Genomic DNA, 15,477 nt, shown 5'->3' with positions numbered 1-15,477 from the left:
AGTATTTTATGTATAAATAATAATACTAATAATAATAATGATAAAATTAATAATAATATTAATCTTTAAACTAATAATAATAATAATGATGATGATAATAATAATAATAATAATAATAATAATAATAATACTAATAATAATAATAATAATAAATATATATATACGAGAGAGTGAGAGATATGAGATGTAATGAATGAATTTGATCCGAACCAAAAACGCGTTTTTAAAGGAAATGAGAGCTCACCAAACACACCATGCAATCGCATGGTGTCTCTCCTTTATATCCATGCGATTGCATGGAATCAACTTTACAGTTCAAGCGCACTCATTCTTCTACCGACGTTTCTTATGTAACATATGTTATATTTATATATTATTTAATATCTAATATATTTAATCTTTAGAATTAATTAAATATTATATTATATTTACGTTCATGGTAAAAATATAATTTTTACAAAAATGACACGGTCGTGGTCTCACGACTCCTGTACCACTTTCGGTTTTTCGAGCGCACTCTCGTACATTTAGAAAACTAGCCTTTTTCGTTATGCGACGTGTACTTTTAATAATAAATTGACTTTTTTTATCAAAAATTTACTTTGTGAAAATGTATCTTATAAAATTTGAGTGTTGTGGTCATTTGCTTCTATAAATCAGTGACTCGTTGTTTACCAAAATATATTATTTTAAATTAGGACGTTTTATGACTACGTAAAAATATATAGTTACATATTTAGAAATATAAGTTTGTATCCAAAATCTTTTATTTAATAGTATAACATTTAGTTTTTCAAAACTATTTATTTTTCAAAGTTTATTTTTATTTTGCTTAGAAAGATAGTTTAACGCGTAACGTTTTCAAGTTAATATATTTATACATAAACATATCTAATCATATACGTTCATTTAGTGGTTCGTGAATCATTGAAATTTAGTCGAGGTTAAATGCATATATGAATATAGTTTCAAATCCTTGACACTTAATCATAACAAACTTTGCTTATCGTGTCGGATTAATATAAAGATAAAGTTTAAATTTGTTCGGAAATTGCCGGGTCGTCACAGTACCTACCCGTTAAAGAAATTTCGTCCCGAAATTTGGGTGAGGTGGTCATGGCTAACAATGAAAATGTTTTCATGACGAATATGAGTTGATAAATTGAGTTTTATCATCATTGAGTAATATGGATAAAAATAATTCGATTATTCGAAGAGTACGAATGAAGCTATCACCAAAGAGTGAAATAGGAAAGTAAAGATTCATCTTAACTTTTGACAGAGTCAGGGTTGAATTCCAGAATTCAAGGGATTTAAAGGAAATCTTTGAAATCTAAAAGATTTGATTCTTCGGCGAATAAGGGAATTAAGATATCTCTAATTAAATACGGTGATCTGTCTCGATTACTCCGTATGATATTTCCATTATAAATTAAACTCTTCCGTTCCATTATTCTCACCATTCCTGTTCTTTCTTTCTTAGTTCGTACATCCAAAAGATTGTGAAAATACTTAATCCCATTCTAATCCTTGATATTTTCCTAATCATCATTTCTGTCATCCTTCTTTTCAATCTTCCACCAGAAAGATTTGGTTACTTCTATTATTACCTTGGGATGATACTATTCTTAATTCTACCGTGTCTTTATATTGCTATACGCACTGATATCCACAGTTTGTAATTTCGGTGTTGTCATTGGGCTTTATATTTTCTCTTATACTTCGAAGTCCTTGCTTCTGTTTTTCTATAATCATTATCATCCCTAGTTAATACTCTCTTTTATTTACTGCGATTTATACCCCAATTTCTATTTCGGAGCTTTGTCCCTTCATTTCTTCTTCTTGCGATTAAACACCGCTTGTAATGGTTCAGAATTCGCAGATATAAACTTCGGAATGAACATTGTTAATGTTCTAAGAAGGAAATCGTAATGGCACGATTTGATTTGTCAATTTACCAGAATAACTGAGAATAGAACTATCAAGAATATATTTTCTTGATATGTTCGGAGGTGAAGTAGAATGATCGAGTCGTGTAACATGGCACATGATGACGTTATGATCTGTGAATCATCACGTTCCATTAGAAACTCAGCATGACTTACTGTAATATAATCACGTTGATCAAGTGTCATTATATTATACTAACTTATGCATCAATTCCCAACACTACTTCAAAAACATTCATAATTTAAACTCGAATTTTTAAAGAAATTTAGAAACTAAAGTAGTTTCCTTTATGATGTAATATAGATGGAACTAAGAGATAAATAATTTCGGACGAGAATATTTATGAAAATATCTTCAGAAATATCGAAGATATTTATGATGATATTTTGGAATTTCTAAGTTCGATGGTTGATGAGGAAGATTTTCCGCAAGATTTTAACATGAGTATGGAGCAAGATATTCGTTGAAGGTTTCATCGGATCCAGAATTACCTGGATTCTTTGAATATATGGTATGGTCCTTGTATTTGTCCTTGTTCTCCTACGTGGTTAGCTCAATCCGTTTTCCAGTTCCAACTTTTCTGAGCTTTTCCAACATACTATTGTTTATCATCAAACTTTTGATGATTAAGGTCGTTTACGGTTTTCTATGGTTTCTGCTGCTTCATTCAGCTTTTTCAACATTTAGAGTATTGATTTGTGACTGAGTGCTTTTCAGAATTTCAGAATGAGAGATCATAATTCTAAGAGATAAATGTCATACATATAACTGTTGATGTAGATATGCTGTGAGTTTTCAAAGTACTGATTGCTGATTCCCGGTAATTGTTATGGCAGTTCTCGTTACAAGATGCAGATGAGTATATGATAGGGTTTCAATGAATAAATATAATGATTTGTCAGAGAGATTTAAGCCAAAAAGCAACGAGGTTGCTGGTACGTCTGCTAGTAATATGGTGGAATATAAAATAATTCTCCGGTATCAAAAGGGTAATTGTATATATCAGGATTATAGTAAGGCTACTTCGAATGAAAAGTCGAAGCTGACTTGCTGGAGCTGTAACAAAATTGGCTACTTTGAAAAGAGATCGCAAAGTTATTTTTGCTAATAAATGCCAAAGGATCTGATGTGGCTACGTGTTAAACTTTTACTCATTTGTCGAGAGTTTCTCAGGTGCATAACTATATGCATAAATCTTTCCTTCCGTAGATGAAGTGCGGTTGATTCATCTTATCGATTGAGGTGTTTTCAAGAATCATGAAAGGTTTGAATGCTGATTGTAATTGTCAAGATACAATGAGGTTTAAGATGAAATCAAGTGGCAAACTTGAAGAATTATTTAGTTTCATATGTTATAATCAATATTTTAATTCATTTTAAATGTCCAATGTTATTAGTCCATAGTCGATAGTCCACTATTGATAGTCCAATAATTCATATATAGTTTAATATATAACATTCGAATTAATTAATACGTGTCGTGACCCGTATACGTCTCAGACTCGATCACAACTCAAAGTATATATATTATTATAGAATCAACCTCAATCCTGTATAGAGAACTCGATCATTACTGCATATAGAGTGTCTATGGTTATTCCAAATAATATATATATATATATATATATATATATATATATATATATATATATATATATATATATATATATGCGTCGATATGATATGTCAAAACCTTGTATACGTGTCCCGATATTTAAAGTGTGTAAAAATAAATAACAGAAATTAAATGACGATAAATAAAATTGCGAGAATGTAAATTGCGATAATTAAATTGCGATAAATAAAATGTAATCAGTTAGCTAGGAACAATTAGCTAGGAACAATTAGCGTGGATTCTTAACAAAATTCCTCATAGTTAATTTGTTTGTTTCTAACAAATTTTATTTTGTCAAATATTTTATTCATTATGCCACTTGTTGGATTCTGATAAATCAAAATCCAAATATGAAATTGGATGAATATGGTTATTCTGTGGTGAACGGATTTGTATATAGGTGGATGTAAGTAGGATAGTAAACGACTGTTGAATCAGCTTCGAAGAATGTACATTGTAACTTATAAATGTGAAATCTGAATATTCCTCGGGTATTACCTACCCGTTAAAATATTTTCACCATTAACAGTTTGTACAATAAAACTTTTAATTACAATCTTTATGAAAACATATATACATATATATTTTCTTCAGACGTAATCATGGATTTTATGAGTCAATGTGATATTAAACTCAACATATTTGCGGCTAGAACTAGAGTACATAATCTCTAAAACATTAGAGATTACATAATCGCCATGAAGGACGAAGATAGTTTATGTAGAACGATTCGTAGACGATGATTATGCTTGAGGTATAGATTGCGAGGTTGAGACGTGTGATGTTGTTGTTTTTGGTGCTGGTTATGCTGCTGGTGCTGCTGATGGTGGTACTGTTGCTGTCGGTGCTACAAGTGTTGTTGGTGCTGAGGTTGATGATGATGTTGGTGTAGTAAGTATAGCTTGTAATTCACGCACCATTCTTGTCAGGGTTTCTATTCTACCCTCTATCATTTCTATCCATCCACTCATCTGATTCGATAGATCTTGATTATCAATTCGAAGTTCCCTAACTTCTTCTAATATTCCCCTTCGATTGGTATTCGGAAGTAGAGGTTGAATATTTTCTGAGATTGCAGTAATGCGACCTTCGAGGTGGAAAACTTTAGCAAGAAGAGTGAATACAGTGTTGCGCATAGGTTCACCGGTGAGTACATCGTTTTCTCTGATGTTAGGAGGTAAGTTTGGTTCGCGGTAGGGCTCGCCTTCTTCATTTCTCCATCGAGTGAGTAAGTCTTGGACCCACCCCCATCTCCTCCAGAAAGAAAAATAACTAAATGGTTGAGGCACTTCTGGTTCATTGACTTCGGAGTCTGCTTCAATATACATCTCGAAATCGCTTCCGGAACTAATGGAATCCAAGCTAGGTGTAGGATCCATCTCTCACGATCAGTTAAAGGGTTTTGATATGAAATGATTTTCGATTATCGAATGATATTCTAATTATATATAGAATATCTATACATACTTCCAAAGATCCCATGAATTACGGAGAAAATTAAGGAAATGTGTCAGATAAAGTCTACAGTGACAGATACGCTAAGATATGGATTAGTAGATATGCTAAGATATGAATTTTGTCTATACACTATTCATGCAATCATTGCAGTAAGATGTGTCTAGACTAAGAATGATAAGAAGGTAATTTCTTAAGGATGATAAACTGATGATTTCCGACAAAAATGATAAGCAAAATTTTGACATGCAGACACGGTCGAAGTCCAGACTCACTAATGCATCCTAATGACTTATCAGTTATACACACTAATGCAGACTGGTTCGTTAAGACCACCGCTCTGATACCAACTGTAGAGACCCGTCCTAATCCATCCGGACGAAGTCCATATCGATTACAAATGATTCACAACAGTTGATTACATCGCGAGGTAATTGACCTCTATATGATACATCTTACAAATATTGCATTCGTTTTTAAAAGACAAACTTTCGTTACATCGAAAGTTGACAGGCATGTATAGCATTTCATAATATATCCAAATATAATTGACTTAATAATAATCTTGATGAACTCAAAGACTCGAATGCAACGTCTTTTGAAATATGTCATGATTGACTCCAAGAAATATCTCTAATATGAGCAAATGCACAGCGGAAGATTTCTTTCGTACCTGAGAATAAACATGCTTTAAAGTGTCAACCAAAAGGTTGGTGAGTTCATTAGTTTAACATAAATAATCATTTCATAGTTTTAATAGACCACAAGATTTCATATTTCCATTTCTCATAAACATACGTCCCATGCATAGAGACAAAAATATCATTCATATGGATTGAACACCTGGTAACCGACATTCACAATATGCATATAAGAATATCCCCATCATTCCGGGATCCTCCTTCGGACATGATATAAATTTCGAAGTACTAAAGCATCCGGTACTTTGGATGGGGCTTGTTGTGTAGTGACCCGAACTTTTCCATGTTTATATATATTAATTGAGATTGATATTTACATGATTAAATGTTTCCAACATGTTAAGCAATCAAACTTTTTAAGACTTGATTAATTGAAATATGTTTCATATAGACAATTGACCACCCAAGTTGATCGGTGATTCACGAACGTTAAAACTTGTAAAAACTATATGATGACATATATATGGATATATATATATATAGTTAACATGATACTATGATAAGAAAACATATCATAAAGTATATTAACAATGAACTACATATGTAAAAACAAGACTACTAACTTAATGATTTTTAAACGAGACATATATGTAACGATTATCGTTGTAAAGACATTTAATGTATATATATCATATTAAGAGATATTCATACATGATAATATCATGATAATATAATAATTTAAAATCTCATTTGATAGTATAAACATTGAGTTAACAACATTTAACAAGATCGTTAACCTAAAGGTTTCAAAACAACACTTACATGTAACGACTAACGATGACTTAACGACTCAGTTAAAATGTATATACATGTAGTGTTTTAATATGTATTTATACACTTTTGAAAGACTTCAATACACTTATCAAAATACTTCTACTTAACAAAAATGCTTACAATTACATCCTCGTTCAGTTTCATCAACAATTCTACTCGTATGCACCCGTATTCGTACTCGTACAATACACAGCTTTTAGATGTATGTACTATTGGTATATACACTCCAATGATCAGCTCTTAGCAGCCCATGTGAGTCACCTAACACATGTGGGAACCATCATTTGGCAACTAGCATGAAATATCTCATAAGATTACAAAAATATGAGTAATCATTCATGACTTATTTACATGAAAACAAAATAACATATCCTTTATATCTAATCCATACACCAACGACCAAAAACACCTACAAACACTTTCATTCTTCAATTTTCTTCATCTAATTTATCTCTCTCAAGTTCTATCTTCAAGTTCTAAGTGTTCTTCATAAATTCCAAAAGTTCTAGTTTCATAAAATCAAGAATACTTTCAAGTTTGCTAGCTCACTTCCAATCTTGTAAGGTGATCATCCAACCTCAAGAAATCTTTGTTTCTTACAGTAGGTTATCATTCTAATACAAGGTAATAATCATATTCAAACTTTGGTTCAATTTCTATAACTATAACAATCTTATTTCAAGTGATGATCTTACTTGAACTTGTTTTCGTGTCATGATTCTGCTTCAAGAACTTCGAGCCATCTAAGGATCCGTTGAAGCTAGATCCATTTTTCTCTTTTCCAGTAGGTTTATCCAAGGAACTTAAGGTAGTAATGATATTCATAACATCATTCAATTCATACATATAAAGCTATCTTATTCGAAGGTTTAAACTTGTAATCACTAGAACATAGTTTAATTAATTCTAAACTTGTTCGCAAACAAAAATTAATCCTTCTAAATTGACTTTTAAAATCAACTAAACACATGTTATATATCTATATGATATGCTAACTTAATGATTTAAAACCTGGAAACACGAAAAACACCGTAAAACCGGATTTACGCCGTCGTAGTAACATCGCGGGCTGTTTTGGGTTAGTTAATTAAAAACTATGATAAACTTTGATTTAAAAGTTGTTATTCTGAGAAAATTATTTTTATTATGAACATGAAACTATATCCAAAAATTATGGTTAAACTCAAAGTGGAAGTATGTTTTCTAAAATGGTCATCTAGACGTCGTTCTTTCGACTGAAATGACTACCTTTACAAAAACGACTTGTAACTTATTTTTCCGACTATAAACCTATACTTTTTCTGTTTAGATTCATAAAATAGAGTTCAATATGAAACTATAGCAATTTGATTCACTCAAAACGGATTTAAAATGAAGAAGTTATGGGTAAAACAAGATTGGATAATTTTTCTCATTTTAGCTACGTGAAAATTGGTAACAAATCTATTCCAACCATAACTTAATCAACTTGTATTGTATATTATGTAATCTTGAGATACCATAGACACGTATACAATGTTTCGACCTATCATGTCGACACATCTATATATATTTCGGAACAACCATAGACACTCTATATGTGAATGTTGGAGTTAGCTATACAGGGTTGAGGTTGATTCCAAAATATATTTAGTTTGAGTTGTGATCAATACTGAGATACGTATACACTGGGTCGTGGATTGATTCAAGATAATATTTATCGATTTATTTCTGTACATCTAACTGTGGACAACTAGTTGTAGGTTACTAACGAGGACAGCTGACTTAATAAACTTAAAACATCAAAATATATTAAAAGTGTTGTAAATATATTTTGAACATACTTTGATATATATGTATATATTGTTATAGGTTCGTGAATCAACCAGTGGCCAAGCCTTACTTCCCGACGAAGTAAAAATCTGTGAAAGTGAGTTATAGTCCCACTTTTAAAATCTAATATTTTTGGGATGAGAATACATGCAGGTTTTATAAATGATTTACAAAATAGACACAAGTACGTGAAATTACATTCTATGGTTGAATTATCAAAATCGAATATGCCCCTTTTTATTAAGTCTGGTAATCTAAGAATTAGGGAACAGACACCCTAATTGACGCGAATCCTAAAGATAGATCTATTGGGCCTAACAAACCCCATCCAAAGTACCGGATGCTTTAGTACTTCGAAATTTATATCATATCCGAAGGGTGTCCCGGAATGATGGGGATATTCTTATATATGCATCTTGTTATTGTCGGTTACCAGGTGTTCACCATATGAATGATTTTTATCTCTATGTATGGGATGTGTATTGAAATATGAAATCTTGTGGTCTATTGTTACGATTTGATATATATAGGTTAAACCTATAACTCACTAACATTTTTGTTGACGTTTAAAGCATGTTTATTCTCAGGTGAATATTAAGAGCTTCCGCTGTTGCATACTAAAATAAGGACAAGATTTGGAGTCCATGTTTGTATGATATTGTGTAAAAAAAAACTGCATTTAAGAAACTGATTTCGATGTAACATATTTGTATTGTAAACCATTATGTAATGGTCGTGTGTAAACAGGATATTTTAGATTATCATTATTTGATAATCTACGTAAAGCTTTTTAAACCTTTATTTATGAAATAAAGGTTATGGTTTGTTTTAAAAATGAATGCAGTCTTTGAAAAACGTCTCATATAGAGGTCAAAACCTCGCAACGAAATCAATTAATATGGAACGTTTTTAATCAATAAGAACGGGACATTTCAGTTGGTATCAGAGCGTTGGTCTTAGAGAACCAGAAAATTTGCATTAGTGTGTCTTATCGAGTTTGTTAGGATGCATTAGTGAGTCTGGACTTCGACCGTGTTTTTTTTAAAAATGATTGCTTAACATTTTTGTTGGAAACTATATATTTTTAACATATGAATATTATGTGATATATTAATCTCTTAATGTGTTTAATATTATGTGATAGATGTCTACCTCTAGAACAAGTCCCATTGACTCACCTAATAATAATGAAGAGTCAAATGTAAATTGGAATGATTTGTGGACTGATTCACAAGTTCCCGAAGAGGAACCGGAAGAAGAGTCGGAACCGGAAGAAGAATCGGAACCGGAAGAAGAATCGGAACCGGATGAAGAAATAGAACCGGTGGGGGAAATAATAAAACGGTTAAGTAAAAGAAAATCCTCAACCAACCGACCAAAGTTAATTATGGTCAATGGTGTTTCCGCCAAGGAAGCAAAATATTGGGAGGATTACCAATTCTCCGATGAATCGGATTCCGACGAGAATTCCGATGATGTTATAGAAATTACCCCAACTGAATTTAAAAAGGCAAAAGAAAATAATAAGGGAAAGGGCATAAAAATAGAGAAATCTAATTCCAACCCCGATGAACTTTATATGTATCGTCAACCCCCGAAGTCCTTAAGTTGTAACAATGACCCGGGAACCTCTAAACCACCAGGTTTTTCTAAACCAATGTGGACAACGACGGCTCGTATTAGGGGAACATCATATATCCCTAGAAACTTGGCAAAACGAACCAAAATCGAAGAAGAAGAAACGGGCGAGTCGGAATAAGATAGTTGTATTCGTGTGGTGTAATATATGTAATATAGTGTTCTTATGCTTTATGATATATGTAAAAATTGCTTGTATTAATAAGTATTTTTTTATGAAACTAACTCTTGTCTATTTTACAGTTTAAAAACACAAAATGGATAGACAACCCAATATTTTAAGAGACCTACCCGGAGACATGATTGATGAAATCTTGTCTAGAGTCGGCTAGAATTCTTCGGCACAACTATTTAAGGCGAGATCAGTTTGTAAGACATTCGAAGAACGTTCCAAGAATGTCTTGGTTTATAAGAGACTTTCGTTTGAAAGATGGGGGATATCACATTGGGAAACCCATAAGTTACGATGTGTTTACTTTGACGCATATATTGCGGGGAACCCAAATGCTATTTTACGCAACGGGTTAAGAAATTATTTTGACTCAATATATTCGAATATTGGACTTCGTGATTTAGAAAAAGCGGCTAACATGCAACATAAAGAAGCATGTTATGCTTACGGATTAGTAATGTTCGCTTCTCACCAAAGTGAGAACAAGAACATCGGGCTACAACTATTAAACAAAACGTTTCCACAAGTGACGGAGTCGGTAATTGGGGTAAGAAATGAGGTTTTTAGATTATTACGGGACTGTTGGACATTACGTAAACCTCGTCCCTTTGATGATGTTACAACACGCTGTCTTATCAACGGCCATAACGGTTATGTTCCACAAGACCAAGGATGGGAAGTAGTCCTAGTAAAACCAGAATGCATGACTTGTTTCTGGACGTATGAATTACGTGTCTTTATTGCCTTTGCTGAACGACTTGTGTACTAGCTAGAATTATCTTCACAACTATCTTGTATCAAAGTTATTGTGTGCTATATTTCATGCTTTATGTAAAATAAGCGGTATTGTAAGTTTGTAAAATATTGTATAAAAGTTTGAACGCGAAATATTATTATAATCAGTTTTTCATATAGAATTGTAGTAGTTGAATTGTATATTAGCTACTAAGTATGAACTTAACGGGTAGGTACTACCCGAATTTAAACTTATAAAACGCTAATATGAAGAAAAAGCTTTTATAAATGAGTTCATATTATGCTACGAAATACTATTAACTACTCTTAATATTCTGTATAATTAACTTGTTCCATTTAACTATTTTGAAGGAAATGGCACCGACTACTCGACACACCGTGAATATGAATGAAGAGGAATTCCGTACTTTTCTAGCTTCAAACATAGCCGCAGTACAGGCTGCGCTACATACCAACAATAACCTTGGATCTAGCAGTACAGGAAATCGTGTAGGATGCACCTACAAAGAATTCACTGCCTGCAAACCTTTGGAATTTGATGGAACCGAAGGACCGATCGGATTGAAACGGTGGACCGAGAAGGTTGAATCGGTGTTTGCCATAAGTAAGTGTACTGAAGAGGACAAAGTGAAGTACGCTACGCATACCTTCACAGGTTCTGCGTTAACATGGTGGAATACCTATCTAGAGCAAGTGGGACAAGATGATGCGTACGCACTACCGTGGTCAGCATTCAAGCACTTGATGAACGAGAAGTACCGTCCCAGAACCGAGGTCAATAAGCTCAAGACAGAACTTAGAGGGTTACGAACCCAAGGATTTGATATTACCACGTACGAAAGACGATTCACAGAATTGTGCCTATTGTGTCCGGGAGCATTCGAAGATGTGGAAGAGAAGATCGACGCGTTTGTGAAAGGATTACCGGAAAGAATCCAAGAAGATATAAGTTCACACGAGCCCGCCTCCATACAACAGGCATGTAGAATGGCTCACAAACTAGTGAACCAGATTGAAGAAAGAATTAAAGAACAGACTGCTGAAGAGGCCAATGTGAAGCAAGTCAAAAGAAAGTGGGAGGAAAACGGTGATAAGAATCACCAATACAACAACAACAGTAATTACAACAATAATCGCAACAATTATCCCAATAATCGCAACATCAATCGCAACTACAACAAACGGCCCAACAACAACAACAACAACAACAACAACAGCAACTACAACAATCATCCCAACAACAATAATAACCGCAACAACAACAACAATCAGAAGCAGCTATGCCAAAGGTGTGAAAAGAATCACTCGGGGTTCTGCACCAAATTTTGCAACAAGTGTAAAAGAAATGGTCATAGCGCGGCGAAGTGTGAGGTCTACGGACCAGGGGCTAATAGAACGAAAGGAACAAATGGTGTCGGAACGAGTAATGGCGGAGCAAGTAGTGTCGGAGCAAGTTATGCCAATGTAGTTTGTTATAAATGTGGAAAACCAGGCCACATTATTAGAAATTGCCCGAACCAGGAGAACACGAATGGACAAGGCCGTGGAAGAGTTTTCAATATTAATGCGATAGAGGCACAGGAAGACCCGGAGCTTGTTACGGGTACGTTTCTTATTGACAATAAATCTGCTTACGTTTTATTTGATTCGGGTGCGGATAGAAGCTATATGAGTAGAGATTTTTGTGCTAAATTAAGTTGTCCATTGACGCCTTTGGATAGTAAATTTTTACTCGAATTAGCAAATGGTAAATTAATTTCAGCAGATAATATATGTCGGAATCGAGAAATTAAACTGGTTAGCGAAACATTTAAGATTGATTTGATACCAGTAGAGTTAGGGAGTTTTGATGTGATAATCGGTATGGACTGGTTGAAAGAAGTGAAAGCGGAGATCGTTTGTTACAAAAATGCAATTCGCATTATACGAGAAAAAGGAAAACCCTTAATGGTGTACGGAGAAAAGGGCAACACGAAGCTACATCTTATTAGTAATTTGAAGGCACAAAAACTAATAAGAAAAGGTTGCTATGCTGTTCTAGCACACGTCGAGAAAGTACAAACTGAAGAAAAGAGCATCAATGATGTTCCCATTGCAAAAGAATTTCCCGATGTATTTCCGAAAGAATTACCGGGATTACCCCCACATCGATCCGTTGAATTTCAAATAGATCTTGTACCAGGAGCTGCACCAATAGCTCGTGCTCCTTACAGACTCGCACCCAGCGAGATGAAAGAACTGCAAAGCCAATTACAAGAACTTTTAGAGCGTGGTTTCATTCGACCAAGCACATCACCGTGGGGAGCTCCTGTTTTGTTTGTCAAGAAGAAAGATGGTACATTCAGGTTGTGTATCGACTACCGAGAGTTGAACAAACTTACCATCAAGAACCGCTACCCACTACCGAGAATCGATGACTTATTTGATCAACTACAAGGCTCGTCTGTTTATTCAAAGATTGACTTACGTTCCGGGTATCATCAAATGCGGGTGAAAGAAGATGATATTCCAAAGACTGCTTTCAGAACACGTTACGGTCATTACGAGTTTATGGTCATGCCGTTTGGTTTAACTAATGCACCAGCTGTGTTCATGGACCTTATGAACCGAGTGTGTGGACCATACCTTGACAAGTTTGTCATTGTTTTCATTGATGACATACTTATTTACTCAAAGAATGACCAAGAACACGGTGAACATTTGAGAAAGGTGTTAGAAGTATTGAGGAAGGAAGAATTGTACGCTAAGTTTTCAAAGTGTGCATTTTGGTTGGAAGAAGTTCAATTCCTCGGTCACATAGTGAACAAAGAAGGTATTAAGGTAGATCCGGCTAAGATAGAAACTGTTGAAAAGTGGGAAACCCCGAAAACTCCGAAACACATACGCCAGTTTTTAGGACTAGCTGGTTACTACAGAAGGTTCATCCAAGACTTTTCCAGAATAGCAAAACCCTTGACTGCATTAACGCATAAAGGGAAGAAATTTGAATGGAATGATGAACAAGAGAAAGCGTTTCAGTTATTGAAGAAAAAGCTAACTACGGCACCTATATTGTCATTGCCTGAAGGGAATGATGATTTTGTGATTTATTGTGATGCATCAAAGCAAGGTCTCGGTTGTGTATTAATGCAACGAACGAAGGTGATTGCTTATGCGTCTAGACAATTGAAGATTCACGAACAAAATTATACGACGCATGATTTGGAATTAGGCGCGGTTGTTTTTGCATTAAAGACTTGGAGGCACTACTTATATGGGGTCAAAAGTATTATATATACCGACCACAAAAGTCTTCAACACATATTTAATCAGAAACAACTGAATATGAGGCAGCGTAGGTGGATTGAATTATTGAATGATTACGACTTTGAGATTCGTTACCACCCGGGGAAGGCAAATGTGGTAGCCGATGCCTTGAGCAGGAAGGACAGAGAACCCATTCGAGTAAAATCTATGAATATAATGATTCATAATAACCTTACTACTCAAATAAATGAGGCGCAACAAGGAGTTTTAAAAGAGGGAAATTTAAAGGATGAAATACCCAAAGGATCGGAGAAGCATCTTAATATTCGGGAAGACGGAACCCGGTATAGGGCTGAAAGGATTTGGGTACCAAAATTTGGAGATATGAGAGAAATGGTACTTAGAGAAGCTCATAAAACCAGATACTCAATACATCCTGGAATGGGGAAGATGTACAAGGATCTCAAGAAACATTTTTGGTGGCCGGGTATGAAAGCCGATGTTGCTAAATACGTAGGAGAATGTTTGACGTGTTCTAAGGTCAAAGCTGAGCATCAGAAACTATCAGGTCTACTTCAACAACCCGAAATCCCGGAATGGAAATGGGAAAACATTACCATGGATTTCATCACTAAATTGCCAAGGACTGCAAGTGGTTTTGATACTATTTGGGTAATAGTTGATCGTCTCACCAAATCAGCACACTTCCTGCCAATAAGAGAAGATGACAAGATGGAGAAGTTAGCACGACTGTATTTGAAGGAAGTCGTCTCCAGACATGGAATACCAATCTCTATTATCTCTGATAGGGATGGCAGATTTATTTCAAGATTCTGGTAGACATTACAGCAAGCATTAGGAACTCGTCTAGACATGAGTACTGCCTATCATCCACAAACTGATGGGCAGAGCGAAAGGACGATACAAACGCTTGAAGACATGCTACGAGCATGTGTTATTGATTTCGGAAACAGTTGGGATCGACATCTACCGTTAGCAGAATTTTCCTACAACAACAGCTACCATTCAAGCATTGAGATGGCGCCGTTTGAAGCACTTTATGGTAGAAAGTGCAGGTCTCCGATTTGTTTAAGTGAAGTGGGGGATAGACAGATTACGGGTCCGGAGATTATACAAGAAACTACCGAGAAGATCATCCAAATTCAACAACGGTTGAAAACCGCCCAAAGTCGACAAAAGAGCTATGCTGACATTAAAAGAAAAGATATAGAATTTGAAATTGGAGAGATGGTCATGCTTAAAGTTGCACCTTGGAAAGGCGTTGTTCGATTTGGTAAACGAGGGAAATTAAATCCAAGGTATATTGGACCATTCAAGATTATTGATCGTGTCGGACC

Source organism: Rutidosis leptorrhynchoides, chromosome 5 (assembly GCF_046630445.1).
Source record: "Rutidosis leptorrhynchoides isolate AG116_Rl617_1_P2 chromosome 5, CSIRO_AGI_Rlap_v1, whole genome shotgun sequence".
NCBI lineage: Eukaryota > Viridiplantae > Streptophyta > Magnoliopsida > Asterales > Asteraceae > Rutidosis > Rutidosis leptorrhynchoides.
Note: the sequence above shows the minus strand (reverse complement) of the source record.